General features: G+C 47.3%; 1 protein-coding gene across 1 annotated transcript in view; it reads right to left on the bottom strand.

Annotated features, from left to right (window-relative positions):
• The window catches only part of PAK4 (p21 (RAC1) activated kinase 4), a 97,882-nt gene that overhangs the window by 70,648 nt on the left and 444 nt on the right, over positions 1 to 26,790 (bottom strand). The gene's annotated exons all lie outside the window — the stretch shown is intronic.

Here is a 26,790-nt window from a genome sequence, read left to right as displayed (position 1 = left end):
GAGACAAAGGACTTCAAGTTTCAATTCCTGGTTCTACCACTGACTCACTGTATGACCTCAGCCAAGTCATCTGACTTCCGGGCTTTTGTTTCCTGTTGTATAAAACAGGATGAATACGGCCCTAACTCAAAAGGCCATTATTTGTAATAAACTTTGAGATCCTTAGATAAACATGCTAGAAACAGTCAGTATCAACTATCCAAAAAGTGTGTGATATTTGGGAAAAAATGGATTGGAGACCTTCGCGTCTGGTTACTGCATCAGAAGAACAACTTTCCTACAGCACTTTAGGATCAGGAGTAATATTTTAACTCCAGAATAGGTATATCTCCAAATATTCTATCTCCTAGAACGGGAAGGGACCTTGAAAGGTCATTGAGTCCAGTCCCCTGCTTTCACAGTACTGGTCCCTGACAGATTTTGCCCCGGATCCCTAAATGCCCCCCTCAAGGATTGAACTCACAACCCCGGGTTTAGCAGGCCAATGCTCAAACCACTGAGCTATCCCTCCCCCCTTGTGCCCGATATCTAACTCGAGAGATACCATGCACAGAGAAGGGACTACCAAACTCAAAAAGAAGTAACTCACTTTGTGGAGTAACTATGGTTCTTCGAGACGTGCATCTTTATGGGTACTCCACTTCAGGTGTGCACACCCCTCTCGAGCCCTTGATTGGAGATTTGTCCATTCTCAATGCTCACTCAGACTGTGCACATGTCCTATGCCTCCTCATGGTGGACATCAAGGATATATAGGGATGTGCAGGTGAACTGCCCTCAGTTCCTTCTCCCCCACAACATCCCATAGAGAACAACGTAAAGCAGGTGGGGGAGGAGCGCAGGTAGTAGAGCCCACATAGGAGGACACAACTCAAAGAGCTGTAGTTCCTGCACAAAGGGAGTAGCATCCCTATGGGTAACCCACTTCAGGTGATCTCCAAGCAATTTCCCCAGAGGGAGCTTCGGAAGGGAGTCCAGACCTGAAGATAGAACTGTTGTACCAAGTGCCGCATCGGATCGGACAGCATGGATCAAGGTGTAGTGTTTCAAAAAGTGTACGTACTGAAGCCTGTGTAGCAGCCCTACATCTCAGACCCTGGTATGTTCTTAAGCAATGCTGTGGAGGTCACAGCAACACATTCCACTAGATCAGCAATCTTCTGGGGAGGGATGGGGGTGAATGGCTGCAGCCTTGTAACAAGTAACAATACACCAGATCTCCATCTCTGTAGTCTCTGAGCAGAGATTGTGGACACCTTGGATCTATCCACAAGGGAGATGAACAGCCTGGATGACTTTCAAAATTGCTTGGTCCTACCAAGTAGAAGGCCAGCACCCTTCTACCATCCAGGGAATGAGAACAGGTCTCGTGAAGAGAGTTAAGCAACTTTGAGGGGAAAACATTGGTAGATTAACAGATTGGTGAAGGTAGAACTCCGAAAGAACCTTAGTTAAGAATTTAGGGTGTGGCTATGAAGAGACCTTATCCTTGAAGGATACCATAACACGGTAGTAATCTGGAGATTGAGGTCTCGGTACCAAGAGATGCTCAGTACCCATGAAGAACAGGGATTCTGGCTCGGCCCTTGTGTATCTGAACTCCTGCAGTATTGAGTAGAGAAATTGGTACCAATGGGTTAGTCAAGAACACTATTGATGCCATTGATGGTGGGCCTACTGATTTAGGTGTCGATGGAGTCTGGCACCATTGCTTGCTCAGGGCAGAGCAAGTAGGTGCCAAAGGCAGGACTGAGCCATCTGGTACCAGACTGGGTGCTCAGACTTGCTGTCCTAAACCCTGAAGTCCTGTCGGAGCCAGGTCTCTCCCCCGAGCTCAGGGCTTTTGGGCTCTACCAGCACCTTTAATTCAATAGTAGTGAGCCAAGAGGTTGCAGCTCCAGAGACCATAGATCTTGCGGCGGCCCTGGGCTTTTTCAGAGCAGGCTCCCTGAGATGAGAGAGACGGTGCTCCTCTTTTTGGAAGTCTTCTCTGAAGCCTCCAGCAACCTCCCTTTTTCTTAAGAGAAGCCTGTGCCAGGGTGGAAGGAGTGCTGGATCTCTCCGAAAAGGAGGTGGGTGGTTGTGGTGGCAGTCTCCTGACCTGACGCAGCAGCTGACCTAAGGGAGCGCTCCATCCCGTCTGAGTTTAATCTCCCTGTTCTTCCTTGCCAAAGACTTGAGGGCCAGGCAGAAGTTGCACTTCTGAGAGACGTGGGGCTTTCCCAGGCAATGGACACCGCTCACAGGCAGAGGAGAGGCAGCATGTGAAACCTGGCGAGCTAGGCCTCTCCTGCCAGAAAGACAAGGCTCCCCAAGGGGACAGAGGAGGAAAACAAACTACTAATTAATCCTAACAAACAGCTATAGGTGAAGAAGAATACGAAATAGCCAAGGCATCCTCAAGGCTGGCAGGTTAACGCTCACTCTCAAGTCGAGGCAGTAGGGAAGGAACAGAGCAGTTCGCCCGCACATCCCGACACAGAGGCGGCAGAGGGCGCGTGCCTGGGCCGAATGAGCGACGCTAATGGAAAAAACTCGGATCAACAGCTGGAGAGGCGCATCCAGACCTGAACCGGAGCACCCATGGGGACATTATTCAATGTCTTCCTAAGAAGCAGCCAGAGCATCACAGGGTTTGCTCATGTGTGCAAGACCTTGGGGTTTTTGTTTTTTGGTTTGTTTTTATTAAGTTTGCAACGAATACAAGCTTTGCAATTAGACTATCAACTCCAGGCTGCTGGCCAACACCTCGCGGTAAAAAATAAAAGCTGTAACACACCTGACCAATTCACAAGCTTTAGAGATACAGAAAAGTTATTGAGTAACATCTAAACCAGGGGTTTTCAAACGGTGGGTTGCCAGGGCTGGTGTTAAGACTTGCTGGGGCCTGGGCCCGAAGCCCAAGCCCCACTGCCCTGGGCCAAAGTCAAAGCCCAAGGGCTTCATCTCTGGGTGGCGAGGCTCAGGTTACAGGCCCCCCTCCTGGGGCTTTGATCACCCCCCCCCCCCAGCCCAGCCCAGCGGGACTAAATCCCCCCCCTTCCCAGGGCAGTAGGGCTCAGGCTTTGGTCCTCCCCTTGGGGTCGTGTAGGAATTTTTGTTGTCAAAAGGGGTCCGGATTGCATTCTATTTTCCAACGCTCACCCAGACTGCTTTTAAGCGACCTAAGTCTTGGGGCTTCAGCTACTTCCCCGAAGGAAACTACTCCGACCATCTCTCATCTCCCAGGAAATCTTTCCCGATATTTAGCCCGTTTCTTAAAAATACCACTTGACAATACCACACAGAGGTGGGAAGATTCCTTCTATACCCTGGAGACACTCCAGTATATACCCCGAAGCAGGAGCTCCAATTACCCTTATCTTGGCTCCCAGAGATAAATATAAATACTGCAGCTGGATATTTTAAAAATGTATTCGCTTCCCCCCGACAGATACACACACAAAGCAACCTTGCAAAATTGCATTCCCTCGCTTCACTGAGGCGAGGGATATTGGGGGGGTGGTTCATCAGTGTTGTAAGAGCAGGCAACTGGATTTTGCGCCAGCAGTGTAAATGTTCATGATAATTTTGCAAGGCTGAAATACGGTACAAGAGTGACACTATCAGTATTAACACGATCAAGTTTTGCATTCCAAGGTGTTTTCATAGTATATATATGTATATGAATGAGGTATTAAGGCTTTTGCACCATTTTATAAACAACAGATTGCCAGCCACTTAAAAGAAGATGAATAAACAAATATGGCTATCCTCATTGTAGAGAGATAAAAGACTGGAGGCACAGGAAGGTAAGGTGACTCACCCAAGGTCACAGCATAAGTCAATGACACAGCTGGGAACAGAATCCAGGATTTCTGATGCCCTTTCCAGTGCTTCTCTCCGCTGGGCATTACTGCCTCCTTCTAGCAATGGATTCCACAGGCTCACTACACCCTGCCTAGAGGAATTTTCCCCTTATATTCATTCATCGTTTTCTGGCCATAATTTCCAGTCACATGACCCTTTCACATTATTGGACAGCATTAAAAAAAAAATACAGTCTAGTCTCTCTATATCTTAATTGATAACGCCTATCTCTACCCCTTTTAACATCAGACCCGTCCACCATTATACCTGAGCAATGTCTCCTCCCCCCCAACTGGCTGATGATGTAAAATTCCTAATCCTAATACCATGAAGCCAGTATTGTAGTGTCAGGCTAACTACCAGGGAGGGGGAAGGGTGACAGGTTGCACCTCAAGGCTCTAGAAAATAATTCATGCAGTAACATGAAGCCTGGATCCAGGCAAAATGATGATTACACAATGCTCATGCCTAAATGAAGCTGACGTATTTAAACCCTAGAAGGCTGCAGTGGCGTGGTGTGTTCTTCCCAGGCTACCTGAATAACTTCACGTGGCTGGTAAGACAAGCCTTTGAAACCAGACACACTCAGGGCAGCCTCCGTTGCATATTTCCACGTCTCTTCCAGTGCTTCAGAGGACACACGCATTCAGTTTTGTTTTTAAAAAGAAGTTTACGGGTTTATTTAATATTTCAAAGAGGCTTAATTAGAGGATTACTGGGTTGTTTACATACAGCTGCATTCTGAAGGCAAACCAAATCAAACAGCCTTGCTGTTGTAACCTCTGGTCAAAGCGTTTGACTAGCACAAAGTTTTGGGACGCTTCAGAGGTTTCTTGCTGCATTGCACCTAATCAAACTGGAGAATTAACTACACTGGCCAAGATTTTTCCAAAAAGGACTAGTGGTTTAAAGAGGCTTCAAGTTCTGGATGTTCAACTTCACACACCTGAAAGGTGCCTGAGTTTTAAAGGGTTGGAGCAGAAAGTTTTCTGAAAATCCAGACCCTTTAAAGCATTTCAAGTTGGACTCCCCAAAAATGGAAGGGTTCAAAGATACTCTGCACTTTTGGAAACTGACCTGTGTTTATAAGAGGCCAAGTTTTCATACTTGGGTGTCTAAAGTCAGGTTCCTAAATGTGCATTCAGGTATGTGGCTTGATTTCCAGAAGCACTGAACCTCAACAAATATGACTGAAGTGACCTGGGTTCAAATCTCTGCTCTGCCATAGACTTCCTGGCAAGTCACTTACAGCTTGACAACACAAGGACAAAAACTGGAACGGGTTCAGAAGAGAGCTACAAGAATAATTCAGGTTTCAGAGTAGCAGCCGTGTTAGTCTGTATCCGCAAAAAGAACAGGAGTCCTTGTGGCACCTTAGAGACTAACAAATTTATTAGAGCATAAGCTTTCCATGTGTTACTTCAAAAAGCTCAATCTATTTAGTTTAGCCATGAGAAGCCTAAGAAGGGACTTGATCACGGTCTACATGTACCTATTGGGGAAGAGATCCCTGATTGCTCTTTTAATCTAGCAGAAAAAGGCAGAATGAGAACCAAGGGTTGGAAGCTGAAGCTGGATAACTCAGGTCAGAAATAAGGTGCATTAACAAAACAGAGGGCAGATATTTGATTACCTTTAATTCAATACTCAGACAAAGTACATTCACCTCCAAAAAACACCCCCAAAAACAGTGCACCTGTCCAACTTCACTGAATACTAACATTTGATAGACATGCCTGGTCTGTCAGATGTGTGTACTGAGATTTCACTCAATGTAATAACCATCACTAGAAATGAGACGGGTGTTACTGATGCCATAAAATGGCATCATTATAACACCCAGATAAACAGAAAAACCTGATGACTATATTCCTATAGAATGTCTCTTCAAAACAAAAGCTAACAGCTGTAACGAGGGTTCTGTTTCTGATACTTACATGGCAAGGATTTGTAAACTTGTTAGAACTCCCTAAATAAACATTTCTTAAAAAAAGAAAGAACATGCCGTTTAACAGTCTGGGTAATTAACCATTGGAACAACTTGCCTAGGGATGTGGTGGAGAACCTAAACACTTGGAGTCTTTAACTCAAGGCTGGATGTCTTTCTAAAAGACGCACTCAAGCTCCATCAGAAGTCAAGAGCTTGAGGCAGGAATTGTTGTGAGAGGTTCTACGGCTTGTGCTGTGCAGGGGGTCAGATCAGATGATCCCCACAGTCCTCTCCCTCTGCCTTAAAAAGATCTATCATTCTGTGACCTGTAAACTCTCCAGAGTAGAGACCGTCTTAGGAATTACAGTGTGTAGCATCATTCTGTGGTTTGTAGCACTGAATACATTTAAACGGTCATTACCATCACCTGAGCCAGGAGAAAGCTGTCACAAATGATAAGTTATGTCTTCCCAGTGCAAAATGGCTATGCTTCTCGTTCCTTCTGGAATCTGGATGGCTGTGGAAGAAGGGTTATATTGTAGCTGACTGGCTCTAGAGCCAACCTTTTCCTTTCTTTTAGTAGCACAAGTTTCATTCAAAGAGACACCAAAACCGACAAGGGGGAAAAAACATACAGCATGCACATCCACCCAGAACTACACTGAGAGGTCTCATCAGCCTGGAAACGATCACTAGCAACAAAAATTAAGGGCGGGGGGAAGGAAATCACAAATTAAGTCAAAGTCCCTTTCATTCATGCATAATCAATCCTACACTCCCAGCAGCCCCAAAGGCGAACATGTTGTAATGAGGATTTTAATGTAATCCGTCAGTAGACTATACTTCTAAATGCTAGTGCTTTTCCGACAACACTACTCCTTTACTGAAGAACTACAGAAGTGTGGTTTCCTCCTCCTACTGCCCCTTCTATACCACTGTGGAGCCAACTCGCCTCTCCCTTACAGTGCTGTGAATCCAAATAACTCCATGGAAATCAATTTACACCGATGAGAGATTAGAATCCGACACTGTATTTCCCATTTCAAAAGGGTGGCAGACTTAACAACGCAGGTCTTAATTAGGCTCTTACCAGGTAAGACCGAGGGAAACTGCTAGGCGCAAGACAGCTCAGTACGCTGGCTCCTGCGAGTGGAAGCCCGACATGCGTTTGCGTTTGCCGTGGTCATTCCCCAGTAGAGCCCTGTAGCTCCTCAGATATCCGCGGTATAAATCCGGTAGCCGCATACGGCTCTATCCATCGACCGAGCCGTGTCTACACCGGGGGGTAGGTTGGTTTAACTGCGTCGGTTGTGGTGTGGATTTCTCACCCCCCGAGCAATGTAATTATACCGACCTAGCCTCCTAATGCAGACCAGGACTCAACAAATAACCATGACAAATAATACAGTTAACAGAGTGAAAGTTAGGGTTGGTGAAGTGATTTGAGATACCTTTCCATAGAAAGTGACTGTTTATTTTATAAGAGCCGCTGCTCCAACTTTAAAAAAAATACAGGAAACCGATTCCCCAGCACCAGCTCTCGCTCAGCTGGTTTTCCATGCGATAGCGATCCAGCCCACTCTCACGGTAGGAGCGGATAAGCTGGAACACTTCAAAGCAATTCAGTCAGATGCTGCATTTTTCCAGGTCTCCCACGGAGCGGTTTTGATTCAAAGCTTTACGAGGTTTTGGTGCAAGGGACTACGCTTCAGGCAGTATGTTCAACGTGCCGGGTCGTTGGAACTTATACCTAACTGCTTCCAGTCAAGTCCACGGTCACCCCTTGCTTTTGGCAGGGAAGTGTCAGGAGCATAGGTCAAGGAAGGCAAAGGAAACAGGCCTGCCGACAGTTAACCATGTGGCACACATTCTAACCACACAGACAAATATCCTCCACCCTGAAAACACGACTTTGCCTTTCCAAAGCACCTTAGCAGGTACGTGCTAAACCCCATCACCACCCATTCTGCGGCCAGTGCATAGGAAGCCCTTTTACAACACGGCAACTGGACAGTCCCAATGCACGTTTCTCCAGCACCAGTGTAGACATAAGAACGGCCAGACTGGGTCAGACCAATGGTCCATCTAGCCCAGCATCCTGTCTGTTCATTCCCCCAAATGCTTCAGGGGGAAATGAAGAGAACAGGGCAATCATCAAGTGTTCCCATCCCCTGTCGTCCATTCCCAGCATCTCGCACTCAGAGGCATAGCTATCCTGGCTAATACCCACGGATGGGCATGTCCTCCATGAACTTATCCAATTCTTTTTTGAACTCCGGGATGCTTTTCCCGCTTGCGCAGACATACCTGCGCTGGCTCCGACCGAGCCAACATGCTATAAAATCGCCGTGGAGCCATGATGAGACAAATGGTGGGAGGCACTAGCTCCTCAAGAATGGATCTGGGGTCTCGGATGGAATCATATCAAGGGCAGCTGGCCTCTTGCCCCGCCACGGCTACATTTCTTTTCTTAGCACACAAGCTCAATCCGAGATACTGTATCAGGAGTACGTCTACCCACATGGGAAATTACACCTCGACCTCCAGTGTAGACACTGCCCACGGGAGTAAACTTGAAATCGAACCCAGGAGTGCCCCCATATGGCCTCTCATGCTGGATGGGCCAATCTCGCCAGTTACTTTTTAACATCTTGGCTTCTGATGAAAAGCATTATGTAAGAGCTACGTATTATTACCACCTCCTGAGTTTTATAATGACCACCACAACGATCCACAACAACAAGAGAGACTGTTACAGGAGATACACAGGAGAAAGGTCTGTGCAAAAATAGCTTTCTTGCTGGACGCTTTAATTTTTTTTAAAGGCATCATCTTTGAATGATTTTATGAGGCAAGCAAACATTTTTATCATCAGCTGAAGTATTTGTAGCAAATAAATAAACAAACAAACACCCACAAACCACACACAAAACCCAGGACTTCTCTTAGATATTCATAAGTTGGCAACACTTTCACAGATCTTCTTGTTCAAGCAGTCCCCCGTGTACTGCTATGTAGCCGTTGACACACATACAAAAGGATCCAAATTCTTCATTAAAAAAAATGATGGGAGTCCCAGTCGTCATTTGGCATGAAACCAGAGAAATGCAGGTTCAAAGAGATTATTTCGGATACCACCCACGCAACTGTCACTGTGAGACAAGGAAAAGGGAGGCGGGGACACACACTAAGCAAGTCATTTCGCCGTGTGTGATCACACACTTTTTTCCAAAGCAAAAAGCTGCAACAGATTAGTTTAGGATTGCTGCAGTGTCTGAAAAGGGAGGAGGGTGAACCACAGGACTGGGAATCAGGACGTCTGGCTCCGCTGCGTGACCCGGGCCAGTCACATCCCTGCTCTGTGCCTCAGTTCCCCCATTAGTAAACAGGGTTTAATCTCCCAAACATTAGTGCTTTGAGAGCCTTTTTGGATCGAAAGCATCCGAACGGGATTGCCGCACGGTATTATTTTTCGAAGGCCAGGACCGGGTAGAGATAAGGGTTCTGTCTAACATAATCCAGCAATCTTTCACCAATGCCAGTTATACACCAAACCAGCCAGCTCTACTCCTCTTACACGTGAGCCACCACACAGATTAGGCCATCCAATCTGTACAACGGATAATCCACTTTGCTTTCGTACTGCTCCAGCAGTTACCCACACGCAGCCCTGGCCAGAACGAATGGAGAACAGAAGCCTCGCGGACCCAATGCAACGTTCTATTTCCAGCTACAAACCATCACGTTGTTCCGGCTGTCCTAAGCGCCTAACCCTGGAAATTCCACCATCCCACAACAGGGATTGTCCTGAATAACGGAGCTCCCAACAGGGAGTGCTATATAAATATACAGCTTATTTATAGAGCTCGAGAGCGAGCTGCGTTCCCTTTCTTAAGGACAGGTGGAATCTCAAGGCCTCATGTCTATAAAGCCAAATTCATCCTTGGTGGAATTCCACAGGGCTTGCACCAGAGTAATGTGGCCCCTTTGTATTCCCCCCTTTTATCACAGAAGTTTTACCCATCTCGGAGTGGTCTCCCCGTTATGCTATTTGGGCGAGGGGCTCATTTGCAGAGGAATTGAGCACAAGGGCAAGTCAGATATGCAGCCTCTGCTGGAATCCAAGTATTTCAGCCAGGACTACACTCCTTATTAATGCCACATTAGGGAATCAGCCAACGACAGAGAGCAAGAGACTTTTTTCCAGCAGCACACGAAGGATGTGGAGCTATTCTTACCGCACCCAACATTTGTTGCACAGATGCCAGAGCACACAACATCATCCGTACACAGAGCTGGGTTTCAAAGCCCGGTCGCGCAGACTGTCAAAAGGCCAGGTTAGGAAAACAGAACATGCACTTTTCCCTCTCCCTAGAGGCCAGGCACTCATGACTTCATCTCAGGAGGAGATTCAGCCACCTAGAAACCAGGAGTACAAACTTCACAAACAAAGCTAATGCCGGGGAACTAGCTTGGCTCCTTAGCGCACGAGAGACAGTGACTAACAACTTCATAAAGACAGCCATAGCCCAGTGACTCCACCAGGATCCTGTGAGCTGTACAAGTTTAGCAGTGCGGTGGCTTTGCCTTTCCGCTGCACAAGGTTGCTACTGAGGCAGGACTATGGGGAGGAAAAGGGGCGGGGAAGGCAGGCATGCAAAGAATGCAAGAAGATCTGACACGGGCATCTCCAGCTATATCACCCAAATAGCCTGTTAATTACGCACATAGAGGAGCTTTTCCCCAAGCCATTATGCTGGTGGAGCAATGAGGCTTCAACATTGTTAAGTAGCAAGTCAGGGCATTTAACCGAAAAGGAGGAAAATCCAGTGGCATCAATTCAATCAACCTCACAATCTTTCATGTATTTAACACTTCCTTACCTCGGCGGGATGTTGAGGACAGTGTTCCCACTGTACAGATGGGGGAACACACACAGAGAAGGGAAGTGACTTGCCCAAGGTCACAGGGGAGTCTATATGGCAGAGCAGGGAATTGAAGCCAGATCCTCCAAGTCCTAACCACGGGACTATCCTTCATGTCTAAATTCAACCCTCAGCAAAACCCTTTGCAATCCCCTGTGGGTGTTTCCACACTACCCCTTGCTCCTTCAAACTCCCCACCCGTGCAGATCCACCACTGGGAGCGCTAGCTTAGACCAGCCCCCCAGCGGGTTGCAGTGGGGAGAGGGGGGAAAATAGGATGTGCACAAATCAGTAGACACAATCACAACTTGCAACCTGCCTTGCCTTTATGAGGTGGCACTTCTCTGTATACATTTCAGCAGAGGCAAATTTTAAGGAGGGACAAGATAGCGGCTTTATGGATTTTGATTAGGAGCTTTTCCCCGTATAAGGGGCAACCTACGGGGGGAAGGGGGGGCGGAAAACACTAGCGCTTGCTGGAGAAGCAAAGAATCAAGTGACCGAAGCTGGCAATCACTGGCGGAGGAAAGGCAGGAGTCGACCTTGAGATGGGATAACAGGTCGGGTAGGTGGGGAGCTCTAGTTCAGGGAGGGATTTGAAAGTACAGACAAGGTGCGTGTGTTGGATGTCGTGGAAGGGAGGAGCCAATGGATGGACTTAGGAGGGGATCAGTCAGAGTGACATGGCCAGAAGGTAATCTTAGCAGCAGCGTTTTGAATGGATTTGGGGGAGGGGAGTATAACAGAAAATGGAGGTTCCTCACCCCACACTGGTCACCAGTTCACTGGGTGAAAAGGGCATTCAGTCTCCCATCAGCTGTTTGGTTCTAGGCCCCCTCGCCCCCCTGAGAGAGAGGCCATTAGCGTCAATGCTTGTTGATACAACATGCACACACCCATCCAGCAGGAACAGGGTGGAGACCCAAACCCATTTCACAAAGCCACAAATGCAGCTCCCCTGGGGTGGGTTCACCAACAGCACACCCAGAAAGCAGCCCGCAAACTCCACAATCCAAAATGCTACGGACAAACCCCCCCACTCTCAGCTTTCATCACCCCCTGAACACAGCACTTGGTCAGGGTGAGCCAGACCTATTTAAAACCCACCCTCCTAGAACACAAACAGGCTGACCCACCCGAGGCAGGTCCTCCAGAGTGACGGGAGCCCCCCACCATGATGTGACGGAGCCCTGAAGGGGTAGCATGCCCGCATGGGGCCGCATCTCTTCATGCGGCCCACACTCCTCCGAAGCGGGCGATTAACGATAATGTAACAAGCTGGTAGCAGCCGAGAAGTCAATTTATGTTTTAGCAAATCATTACCATTTGGTGCTAATTAAACTGCAAGCTGATTAGCCAAGTAAAACCTTTAATTAGTCCTTTACGTCGCTTACTAAAATTATAGCTTATTCGCACCCTCTAATTGTGCGTGCAGGGAAGGCAGGGGGTGAGCAGGTTGGATACAGTTCTAAAGCACTATGTTGCTCATGACAGCACTGCTAATTTTCATTAGAAAACAGGCATTATTTAAGCATTTCTTTTTGTCCACCCCTGGTCAGTTGGTCTCGGACTCCATGTTCTTATTAAAAAACACGTTGGTGCCTACAAATCGTCTTCCTTATACATGTTTGGAAGGTTGGATGGCTCTGCAGATAGGGAACTGGACTCCTGGGTTCTACTGCCCGCTTGGCTATTAGGTGTATTACGGTAGCGCCCCAGGACCCCCTTGTGCAAAGCTCTGGACGGGCACAGAAAAAGATGGGGCATAACTTCACTGGGCGACCATGAGAGAATTACTGCCATTCTGCGGCTTGTTCTTCCTTTCTGCAAAGCAGGGGCAACACTTAACCCACGTTGGGAAGCATTTTCCTATCAAAGCGCTCAGCAGGTGTCACCCCCATTCAAAGCCCTTCTCTAGGCATCCACACAGTTAGCCCCCCCCCCAATGCCCCCCTTCAAGACCCTGTCCAACTCCCCGCCTGCCTATTTCAATGCCTGCCTTCCGACACCCTCTTTGCTCCACTCCAGCCTTCCCACCTTGTCGATCCATTTGCGTCCTTCTACCAGCCAACTTTGCTTCTTGCAGGACACCTCTTCCGCTTGGAATGCCTCCCCTGCCCTTGGAAGCCTCACCTTCACTGAGATCCATCCTTAAAAACATCTTCTGTGGAGTCTACTCACCACAACGCTCACTTACCATTCATTACCAAAAGCAGAAATTATAGACTGACCAACCGGCGAAGCCAAATTAGCAAACAGCGATCTCTGTGCAGGATAAGTAGGGCCCTAACAAATTCACTGTCCGTTCTGGTCAGTTTCACCATCATGGGATTTTAAAAATCGTAAATTTCATGATTTCAGATATTTAGATCTGAAATTTCACAGTGTTGTAACTGTAGGGGTCCTGACCCAAAAGGGGCTTGTATGGGGGGGCTCAGAAGGTTATTGCAAGGGGGGGTCACAGTATTGCCCCACTTACATCTGTGCTGCTGCCTTCAGAGCTGGATGGTCGGCTAGCAGCTGCCACTCTCCGGCGAGCCAGCTCTGAAGGCAGCACAGAAGTAAGGGGGGCAATACCGTGACCCCCCCACACACACAATAACCCTGCAACACCCACACACACAGCTCCCTTTTGGGTCAGGCCCCCCCAGTTTGAGAAACACTTGCCCCCCCCCCGAGAAATCTGTACAGAATAGGGTAAAACCACACAAAAGACCAGATTTGTGAGGGGGAAATGGTCAGGGCCTAAACTTTAGTTAAGCAGTCTATAGAGAATGGTCTGAAGGTAGAAAAAGGGGGGGGGTAGGGGAGGTAGAAAAAGAAGGGTAAAGAGAAATCATAAAAGCAGAACTAACTGGAGAAACTATAAAAGACTAGACAAAAGACCAGCTTTCACGGCCCGTGACGAGTTTTTCAGGGCCTGAATTTGGTAGGGCCCTAAGGATAAGTCATCTCTGTCCCACTTTGGATAGGCGGACATCTTACTCACAATCCTTTGTTGCTGCTCGTGCTTGATCCAGGCAGACAACTCCATTCAACAAGCCTGTTGACTTCACTGCCTCTCTGCACACCAACCATTTGCAGGATGGGATGTTGTAAGAATCCAGGGGCAGGGCCCTGGCTTTATTTGCTTGCACCCACAAAAGAGGAAGATGGTTACGCCTGGGATCGAACATAGGTCTGGTCTACACTACAGAGCTATATCGTATAACTGCATTGCTCAGGAGTGTGAAAAATCCGCACCCCTGAATGACAGAGTTATACCTCTCTCCCCCCAACCCACCCATGGAGACAGGGCTATGTCAGGGGGAGAGCTTCTCCCACTGAGAATCCACCTCCCTGAGAGGCGGTAACTCTACGCTGCGCCAATGCAGTGTTTTATGTGTAGGCCAACCCTAGGAGTTGGTAGTAAATACAGATCATATCAATGAGTCTGGCTTATGCCGAAATAAAGAGGCGGGACACTCAGAGTTTAAGAACGCTGACCTTAATCCCCCGACAACATTCCTAGTGACTGCAGCCCACATCGCAGTTAGATGGAGGACCTTAACAGGAGGTGTTCAGGGCAGAGCAGCAGCCGTAGGACTGGATTTTGTTGGCATAACAGTCCCTAGTTTTGCTTTTTGTCAGTTTAACGGATTGTAATTACTGCACTGCCCTTCCATAGCACTGTCACTGGAAGTTTCCTATGCGCATTGCGAGCAATAATTAAAGATGCCGCAAAGTCCCCCATGGGGCAGGAATTGCCCATACTTTACAAAGGGGGAAAACGAGGGCACCGAAAAGCGAAGTGACGTGCATGTAAATCAAGGTCAGAGGTGGGAGCAGAAGGCGGACTAAGGGTATGTCTTCACTAGAGGGAGCGCTTTAACGTGGCTGTGTAGTCGCGGCACCAGCAGTGGGAGAGCGCTCTCCCAGCCCTGTTAAAAAAAAAAAAACCAACACCCCCAGGAGGGGAGTGGCTCCTGGCGCCGGGTGCACTGTCTACACTGCCACTTTACAGCGCTAAAACTTGCAGCACTCGGGGGGGTGTTTTTCCACACCCCTGAGCAAGCCAAGGCCTAAGAGACGGAGTGGACAAGCCTAACCACTGAACTCACGCTTCTGCCCAATTTCCTGCGCTAGCAAGGAGACCTCAAATGTTTTCCTTACATCACTCTGACCCCAAATAATCCTTTTAGCGGTGTGATGGATTAGATTTAAAATTTTTATTAAAGCTAATGTTAAAAAAAGTATAGAATACATAGGTTGAGAAAGAGTGTCTGTACATCTGGGTACAGTGCTTAGATTAACCACAAATACAAAGTTTGTTTTTAAAAGTCATATGATATATAGAGTACATAATCCACAATAACCCAAATTGATTTAACAATACAGTTTAGATATTAGCATCCGAATACTCAGGTACATCACTCGTGAAAAGTTGTACAGAGATTTGGTTGTGGAAAGCAAAATATATCAGTGAGTGGAGATTGTCCTTCAGTAACTGAGAATTAGATGGGTTGTCCATTTAGAAAATAAATCCACGAGGGAAGTATTTCAGTTACTTTCCTGACCGCGCATCTCATCAGCACTCCAGCTCATCCCTCCTGATACGGCCGACGTCCGGTGATGTGTTCTCTCCCTGTCCTCTTCCATTAGACTGACATGTCAGAACGCACATTCCAGCCTGTGAAAGCTACATGAGAGACTAAGGATTCCTAAAAATACCAATTACCACCGAGCAAACCGCACCAGCCAAGTCAACAGGGGGACGCTGCCACGCAGAGTCAAATCCCCCACTACCGTGTTCGGGAGATGCTTGAAAGGCAACACACAACCTCTGTCCACCTGCAACAGAATCGCCCGTAAACTGAACTCGAAACTCACACTCAAACGCTGAATTATTTAGTCTTGCGAGAGCTTTGAAGGATTCAGTTCAAAGCTGCAGAAAGAATGCAGGAGCTCCCGACTAGCAACAATAGACAGACTTCCCTCCCCTCCCCCCACCGCAAAAAATTCATAAAAAGACAAAATCATCCCCAAACCATAAAGCACTGATGTGGCACTCTGACCCTGTCACGGAGCGTGGGGGGACGCAAGGCCCTGCACCCCCGGCTTCCTACGATTCACCATGACTCTCAGCCAGCCAGTAAAGCAGAAGGTTTATTTAGACGACAGGAACACAGTCCAAGACAGGTCTTGCAGGCACAGACAACAGGATCCCCCCTCAGTTAGGTCCATCTAGGGGTCCCAGGGGCACCACAGGCCCATTGAGGGGTCAGAACCCCGTCTGGGCTCCCTTCATTACACCAGCCAGCTCCTGAAACTCCCACTCTCTCCAGCATCTCTCACCCAGCCTCTCCCCGGCTCCTCCCCCAGCCTTTTGTCCAGTTTCCCTGGGAAGAGGTGTCACCTGGCCTCCAACTCCCTTCCTGGGTTCTCAGGTTACATGCTCAGGTATCTTCCCTCAAGGCCAGTCTCCCATCCCCCAACGCAGACCGTCCCAGCCAACCTCCCCACTCAGCATTCAAAGGCCACATTAAGAACGGTCCCAGTTTGTCACAGACCCGGGCTAACAGATGATCCTGCCTCCCCAGGCCCACATAAGAAATTAGCAATCTGGAATTCTTCGGGCCAGCAAACCGCTATTTCCGTTTCCGAAAGCACCTGACTCTTCGGAATGGCTGATCTCCATTAAGCCTGGGGATAGAGAGTGGAGCGAACGGGGCTGCTTCCATTTTAACAATTGCCTAAATCTTTGGAAAAGCAGCTCCCTTGCGACACATTGCACTGGCTGAGAAAATGGGTTTGCACCTGTGCTGCATAAAGCGGTCTTTGAAACACTACAAACGCTGCCGCAGCTCAATGCCGAGCACTTCTTGCTACGATCCCTCCAGCTCTCGCCGAAGCGCAGGGGAAATCAGCGTTTATTAAACAAAAACCACAAAAGAGCGATGCAGACAATCAGGCCTCACGGAAGCACCAGCACATCCTTGGGATGTTTTGCTGAGCCGTAAAGGCCTTCTGAAAAACAGCTCATTCAGAAAAGGGGCCTACCACGTTCATTACGACCCACACGCCAACCCATGAGGAGATGGTGACCATGGAGTAATTGATCATAAACTACCACTCCCCCAACGGGCAAAGGCACTTTGAATGCACGGTGCCTAGCACCGTGGAGACGAAGCTTCTCGTATACCCACAGTGCAAACAACTACAGTTACAAGAGACGCCGTTCCTGGGAGATTCAATTTCAGTAGCGCAACTTCCCAGAGCGCAGAGGTCTCTCTGGTTTTACAGGATCGGGTGAGAGTTGGCAAGACTCCCGTAATGAGCATTAATTATGCCGCTTGCATCAGAATCACACAGTCCTGTCCTAGCTGACTCACTCGTTCAGCTTTTTACAGGCTCACGGGATTGGTCTTCACTGCAACGTTAGCCCAACATGACTCGAGTGTGGGCCCTAACCTGGCACAGAAATCTCTGGCTCGCGTTAGGTCCTGTTTTAAACTACAGCTAGCTAGGGTCCATGAGGGGGCACGGGTTGAAGCTCCGGTGCTGCTGAAACAAGCGCTAGTAATGCCGTAGGGACACTGCTGTTCAGTATCACCTTGTGCTACACGAGCGTTTGCTCTCACTCGCACTAAGCCAGGGATCAGCAACGTTTGGCAGGCCGGGCCGCTTTGTTTACTTGCCACGTCCACAGGTTTGGCTGATGGAAGCTCCCACTGGCCGCGGTTCACCGCTCCAGGCCAATGGGGGCTGCGGGAAGTGGCACGGGATGAGGGCTGTGCTGGCCGCCGCTTCCCACAGCCCCCATTGGCCTGGAGCGGCCAGTGGGAGCCACCATCGCCCGAACCTGCGGACGCGGCAGCCAAACATTGCCAATCCCTGCACTAAGCTAACTCACGGACTGATGACTCGCGCTAACTCTGCAGTGAAACAATACCCAGGAACCCATTGTTCATCTTGCTGTACAATCAGAGCATGGAAGTAAGGCCTTGTTTAAAGCAGGAAAATAAAGAACTCTTCATTCGTCACCAGTGCATCACCACCGGTAACAGCAGTGATAAAAATGGAGGTACAGGCCGGGATCTGGCATTTTTCCCCTCTAACCCTGCTCAGAGTAAGTCCTGAGCCTGATTCTGAGGGGTGCGGAGTCGCTGCCATTCCCTGCCCTCAGTGGAAGTTAACGGTCCACAGCTGCTTTCAAGATCAGGCCCAAACTCATGTGCCTAGAGGACATGCACGGACAAAACTGCCGCACAGCGGTAACATCCTTGATAAGTTTATGAACGGGATACGACGTGATCCAGGAGGGTCCTAGGTCTTGATTCAATAGGGATCGAAATGTAACTCCTTCCTTTCTAGGCAGGCTGACCACAGATTCGCAACACACTCGACCTAGAAGAGGTCGTCTTAAAACTATGCAGCACGGTCAGGAAGTTCCTCAACTCAGAAGCAGTCAAAGAATTATGGCTTCAAATGAAAAGGAAAGACAAAGATTGAGCATGAAACAACAGAGTGAGGTCAGTGCTTTGGCCTTAGCCAACAGAGCAATGATCTGGCTGGAGAAAAAGAAACAAAACAAAACACAGAGGAACTAACCCCAAATCTAAATCCTGAAGGAGGGGGACTGAGGCTGCCAAATTCCCAATAAGTAGAAAGATGCATCTTAGGGTGCAGAGAAATACTGCTCTACAGGACAGACCCAGTCATAAATCCAGATGGTGCAGAGAATCGACAGCTTCGCCTCTCAAAGATGTTCAAAGGGGGGCGGGGGGAGATGGTTCTTCAGGCACTCAATTAGCAACAGAAGGCTCTGCAGAAAACAGTTCTCAACTCCAATGTAAAAATAAACTTCCTCCCCCAACCCCACCCTGCTGCCACCCACCGACTCCTAAATTATTAATCTGAAGAGAAAAAAAATCAAGTTGCAAGGAATCAACCCTCCCCTTTGATTTCACAGTGATGAGTATTAGATGTACGTTACATAAGTGTATTCTACACCCGCTACCTTCTCTACCTCAGTCTTTCTAAAACTGAACATCTTTTCTTCTGATCACCCCCTGCACCTCCTTTCTCTACCCATGCTGGCATTGCCACCATCATCTGTGCTTTCCAAACTCAACCTCGCATGAACTATCATTTCACTCCTCTCTCTACCTCCCCCTTAACTGATCTCTCATTAAGTCCTGCTGCTTTCCTTCTCTACCACCGAAGTCCACTCGTTCCTCCAAGTGCTCCATTATTAGTAATCCGAATCACATCTTAATTGCGGTCTCTTTCTCCCTTTCAGCTCTCGCCACTCCAATCTACCTGGGCATGGTGATCTTCCCTCTCCCCTCACCTTCAGAGGAATTCAGAATCTTATCCTATCTCATAGAGCTGGAAGGGACCTTGAAAGGTCATCGAGTCCAGCCCCCTGCCTTCACTAGCAGGACCACATCCTGATTTTGCCCCACATCCCTAAGTGGCCCCCTCAAGGATTGAACTCACAACCCTGGGTTTAGCAGGCCAATGCTCAAACCACTGAGCTATCCCCCTCCCCGAATCTTGCCCTGCCTTGTGCCTTTGTGAACATGGGACATTCAATAAAATGTAAAAGGTGGCAAATTTAAAACCAATAATTAGATTGTGGAACTCACTGTCACAGGAAGTCGCTGAGGTCAGGACCTTGCCAAGATTCAGAGAGACATGGGCATTTAGGTTAAAAATATCCAGAGTTCTCATAGTTAATGCTAACAAATGTAAAGGATATTAAACCTTTTGCTTCAGGGCTTGAATCAATTTTCATTAGGAGACCAGAGCGAGACCCAATGTAGGGGATACATTATCGCACATCTGCTCTACTGGGGAGGTTCTTAGACCTTCCTCTTAAGTATTTGGCGCTGGCCAATATCAGAGACATGACACTGGACTAGGTGAACCCCGTGTCTCTGATCCAGTCCGGCAATTTGTATGCCCTGATCGTTACATCACTATTCATCCTCTTCTCCCCACCCCAGCCTGGTACCCCCGTATGCTTCCTGTTTGCCAAGGAAGCAACCTTCATAAGATTCAGACATTCCAAGGGCAGAAGGGACCATTGGGATCATCTAGTCGGATGACCATAGAAGCTTATGTGAGCCTCCTCTCCCCCTTTAAGTCGACTCGTGCAAGATACCCATCCATCTCACAATTCCTCTCACCTGGCTCTCCCATATCTTGTACCTCAGCTGTTCGGGGCAGAGGACAAGGGCTCTCTGGTCATAAAGCACTGTATGATTTCAGCACTGAGGTGGGGTGCGGCTTTAGATTTCATTTCTATGTCCACGGTTCAGGTCCCGAACCCTCCAAGAGGGTAGGAACAGAATCGGAGGGGTTGTTTTTATTCAGCATGGCAGCCTGCGGAACTCAACCAGAGAGGGTTTTTGGAGAAGGCTGAGGGTGTGAAACCCCGAACAACAAAGAGATGGAAGAGAGCTTTTCTGCAGAGGGCTGTCTGGCCTCGTTGCTGTCTGATTGATTATTATACTGAACGAACATCAGGGTGCCTAGGAGTCTTTTTTACTATTTAAAAATAATAAAAAGAAATAAATGTGATCATCACAGTGTTGGGTGGTTGGAAGTCTCCTTCTCCCTCATGCGCCCCAACTGAGAAAGTGGCAGTTCCCTTCACTTAGGAGCCTACATTTATTACCATTGAAAACAATCCGAAGGGAGGGGAAAGTCAGAGAGAGACGGTCAAGAGGCAACTTGATCACGTCTGCAAGTACCTATGTGGAGAGAAGATATCCAATACTAGGCTTTTTAATCCAGCAGACAAAAGGCAAATGAAGAGCCAACAGCTAGAAACTTAAGTCAGCAAAGTTCAAAATGGGTTTCTTTTTTCTTTTTTTAAATTAAGATCAGTGGCGGCTAACCACTGGAACAGATTACCAAGGGATGTGGTAAATTCTCCATCACTTAAGAGTCTTCAAATCAAGATTTAGAAAGGCAGTCCAAGATATACTGTAGTTTAACCACAAGTAGTTGTATTAGATAGAGGAATCACCAAGTGACATTCTCTGGCCTGTGATACGCAGGAGATCACAACTAGAAGATAATCAGTGGTCCCTTCTGGCCTCAAAATCTACACTAAGTTTCCATGTATCCTGGCAGGGCAGAGCCGGAGAGAAGAGAGATTCACAATGAGACACGTGGCTAACGAACAAGAAGTCAGCCAGAGCGCTCTTTGACAAGCAAACATAAAAGAAGTCAGTTGCACCATCTTGCCATTGGAGATACACCTGCAGAATCATGGGAGCAGCCAGTCATGACAACCAGTCGTTCCCCAAAGCAGTAGTACAGGCATGAAACGAGGCCACCAGGGGAGCAAGAAGAAAGCCTAGTGATTTGTATTTATTTATTTTTTAAGAGTTTCCTTCTGGTGGTGCTGATAAGTGTTAGCAAAAACAACTGTCATCCAAACACATGCAAATAAAATACAAAACTAACTGGGTATCTGAAAAACATGTGGGTGCTGGAACAAACATGCGGGGGGCTGGGAGGGGAGAGCAGAGACCACATTTCCCCTCAGTGGAAGTAAAGTGTAATGCAAGTGGACTCTGATCATAATCACATTGGTATCGTCCCTGGGATCGGTCTCCAGTGGTTGGTTTCGTGCCAAACACGAAAGCGAGCAGCCGTGTAAGATAAGTAATGGTTTATGATCATATATTTGAGTTTCAGTTCCCATTATAAACCCTGCTTTCAATGACTGAAACCAGCTTTACTTTTCAGGGCAGGGAGGAGGTGTGTGGGCAAAGTCAAAACAAGTATGAAACTAACAAACATTGGAGAAGAGACACTAGACAAATGCCAGGAAGCACCTGGCTAGATATACCAGCCCCAGCTTGATTCACAGATTATAAAGCCATGTTGCAAGTAACTTGATGTTGTCCCGGGCACATCTTCATCCATCAACAAATCCAAACCTTACGGGGTTGTGGGGGTTTTTTGGTGCTTCACATAATGTTTCTGTTTGTCCATTCAATTTAGTCATAGTTTCAAGAAAACTTTCCCCAACCGGGTTTGCAAGATGCAAAGGTCAATCAATATAGTCAGCTAACAGGTTTATTCCTTTATCGGAAAGGAAAGCTTTCCTTACAAGGGTGCCAGGATTAATGAATGTTTTTACTGGCAGCAGCTGACTAATTCCTTGGCGACATCTCAGGCTGTGTTTAGGGCTTTTGGATAAAAAGCCTTTTTCAAAGCTACTAAGGTCCTTTGTGTCTTCCTTTAGCCACTCTTTGCAGCAGTTTATTTTCAATAAACCCAATGTCCATCTGTTTACTAGCCCATTGTGAAAGATGCTGCCCATTTCCACTTGCAACCCTAAAGAGCATCCAGCTGAATTTTGCCAAGTTCAGCAAATTTTAATTGCAAGTAAAAAGTATCCTGAAGTCTTTCAAGTTTTGTATTGCTCTTCCCTGCGGGAAAGTAACCGAGTCCCAGACCCTCAAAAGGTATTTAGGTTCCTAACTTCCAATGGAAGTCACCTTTGAGGATCTAGGCCTCAGAGCCTGGTGACCCAGAGAAGAGGATTCTTTGTATCTCATTCGTCAGCTTAACCCCAGCACAGCCATCATTGGTTGACTGGTGGCCTGCAGAAAACAAATTCAAATGAATGGGTGGGTCCCACATCATAAGATCTGCCACCATAGTTGGCACTGGCCATCTGCACTGCTGGCAATCTCAGCAGAGGCTGCTGCCCCCTCCTGCAAGGGGAGAATGCCCCATGGGCACATTTCCCATTCCTAGTGGAAGAAGGCCCATCAGTAGAGCCCTGTGCGGATACAAACGTTTGGATCAGCAGCCGATCCACAAAGATGGTCAGCAATACGGCTGCAGATATAAAGCAGATATCCACAGGGCTCTAGCCATCAGGTCAGGGCTGAGGCATGCGAGCAGAAGAGAAAAAAAAAAAAAAAAAAAAAAAAAAAGAACTTACCCTACTATTGCCTGTGCTGTCCAGGGATGAAGAGGGGCAGTTCTGCACCCATGGCTGTCAATGCAGCACCTTGCCCTGGCATTGGATTTATTTAAGAGGTAACATTAGATAGTGGTTAGAGGACAGAGGCAGGAGATGAGGCTTTCTAATGTTCTGCTGTACAAAGTTGGTGACAAGCTCAATTCTGGGCACCCAGTTTGAGGCGCTGAGCATTCACAGTTCCCACTGAATTCAGCACCTCTGAAAGTCCAGCCCAAAGCATCTCTCCTCGGGCACTCAAAAACCAAACGTCACTTTGGAAAATGGTGGCCTCAAGCGCTCCATGATTCAACTCAATCATCATCTTATCTACATCCCTCCCCACCCCAGGTGTTTACTGAGCTCTTCGAGCATGAGAAATGCAGTGAAAGTGCTCAGGGTTAGTATTAAAAATATAAATATTTATTAGGGCTGTCAAGCGATTACAAACATTAATCGCGCTGTTAAACAATCATAGAATACCATTTATTTTTGGATGTTTTCTACATTTTCAAATATATTGATTTCAATTACAACACAGAATACAAAGTGTACAGTGCTCACTTTATATTTATTTTTGATTACAAGTATCTGCACTGAAAAAACAAACAAAATAGTATTTTTCAATTCACCTCATACAAGTCCTGTAGTGCAAACTCTTTATCATGAAAGTGCAACTTACAACTGTAGAATTATGCACAAAAAAAACTGTTCAAAAATAAAACAATGTCAAATTTTAGAGCCTGCAAGTCCACTCAGTCCTACTTCTTGTTCAGCCAATTTTTCAGACAAACAAGTTGGTTTACATTTGCAGGCGAAAATGCTGCCCGCTTCTTGTTTACAAAGTCACCTGAAGGTGAGAACAGGCGTGCTCATGGCACTGTTGCAGCCGGTATCACAAGATATTTACATGCCAGATGTGCTAAAGATTCACACGTCCCCTTCATGCTTCAACCACCATTCCAGGGGACATGCGTCCATGCTGACGACTAACTCTGCTCGATAACCATTCAAAGCAGTGCAGACTGATGAATGTTCATTTTCATCATCTGAGTCAGACGCCACCAGCAGGTTGATTTTCCTTTTTGGTGGTTCGGGTTTTGTAGTTTCCACATCAGAGTATTGTTCTTTTAAGACTTCTGAAAGCATGCTCCACGCCTCGTCCCTCTCAGATTTTTGAAGGCACTTCAGATTCTTAAATCTTGGGTCAAGCGCTGTAGCTATCTTTAGAAACCTCACATTGGTACCTTCTTTGCATTTGTGAAATCTGCCGTGAAAGTGTTCTTAAAATGAACATGTGCTGGGTCATCATCTGAGACCATTATCACATGAAATATATGGCAGAATGCGGGTAAAACAGAGCAGGAGACATACAATTCTCCCCCATAGAGTTCAGTCTGTTAAACAATTTAATTAATGCATTTTTTTTTTAAATGAGTGTCATCAGCATGGAAGCATGCCCTCTGGAATGAAGGGGCATACAAATGTTTAGCATATCTGGCACATAAATATCTTGCAGTGCTGGCTACAAAAGTGCCATGCAAATCTCTGTTCTCACTTTCTGGTGACATTGTAAATAAGAAGAGGGCAGCCTTATCTCCTGTAAATGTAACCAAACTTGTTTGTCTTAGGGATGGTTGAACAAGAAGTAGGACTGGTAGGCTCTGAAGTTTTACTTTGTTTTGTTTTTGAGTGCAGTTATGTAACAAAAAACAAAAATCTACATTTGTAAGTTGCACTTTCACGACCAAGATTGCGCTACAGTACTTGTATAAGGTGAATTGAAAAATACCATTTCTTTTGTTTATCATTTTTACAGTGCAAATATTTGTAATCAAAAATATACTCTTTCATTTCAATTACAATGCAGAATACTGTACAATATATATGAAAATGTAGAAAAACAGTCAAAATATTTAATACATTTCAATTGGTATTCTATTGTTTAACAGTGCGATTAAAACGGCAATTAAACGCGATTAATTTTGAGTTAATCACATGAGTTAACCGCGATTAATTGACAGACCTAATATTTAGAAAAAATGAAAGCTATTGGAAAAGCAACCAATTAACAGTTCAAAAGTGTTCTTATGAAAGGCTCCTTCCAACTGCAACAGCTATGTGAAGCTAGCATACAAAGCTGGATTCATTCTCAGACCTGCTTTCTAGTGGCTATAAATTGCTAACCCAACGCATCCTCCGTATGTGGCAGCTCCTGCCGGCCAGAGATATTGAATGCGTTAATTATCAGCGTGGATTGAGTTACAAACCAGGACACTGGCCGCTTTGAAACGTCAGTCATAAAAAGCAACAGTGACGGCAAAAATATCCCAGAGCACATCTGCTGATCAATGTGCCTATATAGGAGGGTTAAGCTCTCTCCCTTCGTTACTCTAGGGTACTGCTGTCCATCTATTTATTTCCTAAATAAAAATACCTTCAGCGTTTGCAGGCTAAGCCTTACTTAACTTTTAATTTACATTTGCATTTCACTTGCTAACAATTAGTGGCATCTCCACTCAGGCTAATTGAAGCTTCGAATCTCCTAACGGAGACAGCTGTTCCCAGCGACTGTCATACCCAGCGCAGTTACCAAACACAGAGGAAAAGAGCCAACTCCTACAAAAACCCTCCAACAAGCCATCTGGGAGCTTGGAAAGTTTTATACTAGAGTGTTTCTGTAGCAGTAACAGTCCCATTTTACCAATTTCCCCCTGCTTTGATTTTCCCCACCTGGGAAAACTATCAGCATAACCTTTCAGGATAAACAGCACTGTCTGCCCTCTAAGCCTCATTTTGCTGAGACCTTGGTTATCCAAAATTCCCATTTGCCAGACACAAAGTAACACCCCACAACAGTCAAATCCCCTAGGTATTCATTTCTACCTCTCCCTCTTGTCATTCAAATAAGTGAGGTTTGACTGCATTCGGGAGCGGCGCTATGGTGGACTATGCAAAGCTGCAGAGGGTACTTAACATGTAGTGAAGACGACTTTAATCTGGGGATCAGGGCAATCCGGACTCCTGGGTTGTACTCCGAGCTCAGGCACCCATTTGACACAAGCCAGTCACTCTCTGCATCTCAGTATCTTACCTCAGAGAGGGAGGTAATTGTTACCCAACCCTACTAAGCATTTGGAGATCCTCAGATGAGAGGCACCACACAAGACTTTTCTCCAAGGCCCTCTGCCACACAGTAAGTGGTGGCGACCACAGATGTTATATATTTGGTATATGGTTTTGACACGATGTCATGCATCATTTGGAACAGTCCTGCCCACCCCTCGCAGCAGCATGTCACATGAGCCCCGACTTTTCAGCCATTCCTCCCCCCATCCATTCTACTGACACCCTCCAACCTCTACGAGCATTTCTAGCTCACCCACCCTCAGAGCATCCAGGGGCCTCTTCTCTACTCACCTACACCCTGATCTCCACCCTCTACAACCCCCGAGTCCCTCACCCTACCCAGCCACACACACATGCAGCCCCTTCTAGTACCCTCACGTGCCCCAGTCCCCTCACTTACCCCTTCAGTGGCCTCTTAACCCCCCCCACTTATCTCCTCTCACCTCCCTCAAGTCCTCTCTGCCCCAGCTGCCCCCTCCTGGCACATGTGCCCCATACATGCCCCCAGCTCCCCTCTATACCCCCACTCTCAACTCCCCCTTCCTCTCAAGTGTTCACTTCCCTCACATGCCCCCTTCCCCCAGCCCCACTCCACTCACACATCCGAGCCCCATACAGAGCCCGGCACCAGTACAACAAATTGTACCCCGTGCCGATCTGCAAACGTGGTCCACAGACATCCGCAGATTGGCGGGGCTCTACGTGCACACACAGCGCTCCCCCACCCCCACTCACCCCATGCCTTTATATCCTCCTCGTGCCGCCAACCCCTCAGCTCCCCCTCCTCTCTCACCCCCTCCCCAGCCTCCAAACCCCCACATACCGCTCAGCTCCTCCTCTCTCACCCCTCCCTCACCTTGATCCCCCTCCCACAATCCCCCACATACCCCTCAGCTCCTCCTCTCTCATCCCTCCCCCACCTTGATCCCCCTCCCCAGCCCCCAATCCCCCCACATACCCCTCAGCTCCTCCTCTCTCACCCC

This window comes from Trachemys scripta, chromosome 16 (assembly GCF_013100865.1).
Source record: "Trachemys scripta elegans isolate TJP31775 chromosome 16, CAS_Tse_1.0, whole genome shotgun sequence".
Lineage (NCBI taxonomy): Eukaryota > Metazoa > Chordata > Testudines > Emydidae > Trachemys > Trachemys scripta.
Note: the sequence above shows the minus strand (reverse complement) of the source record. Positions and strands in the feature narration are given on the sequence as shown.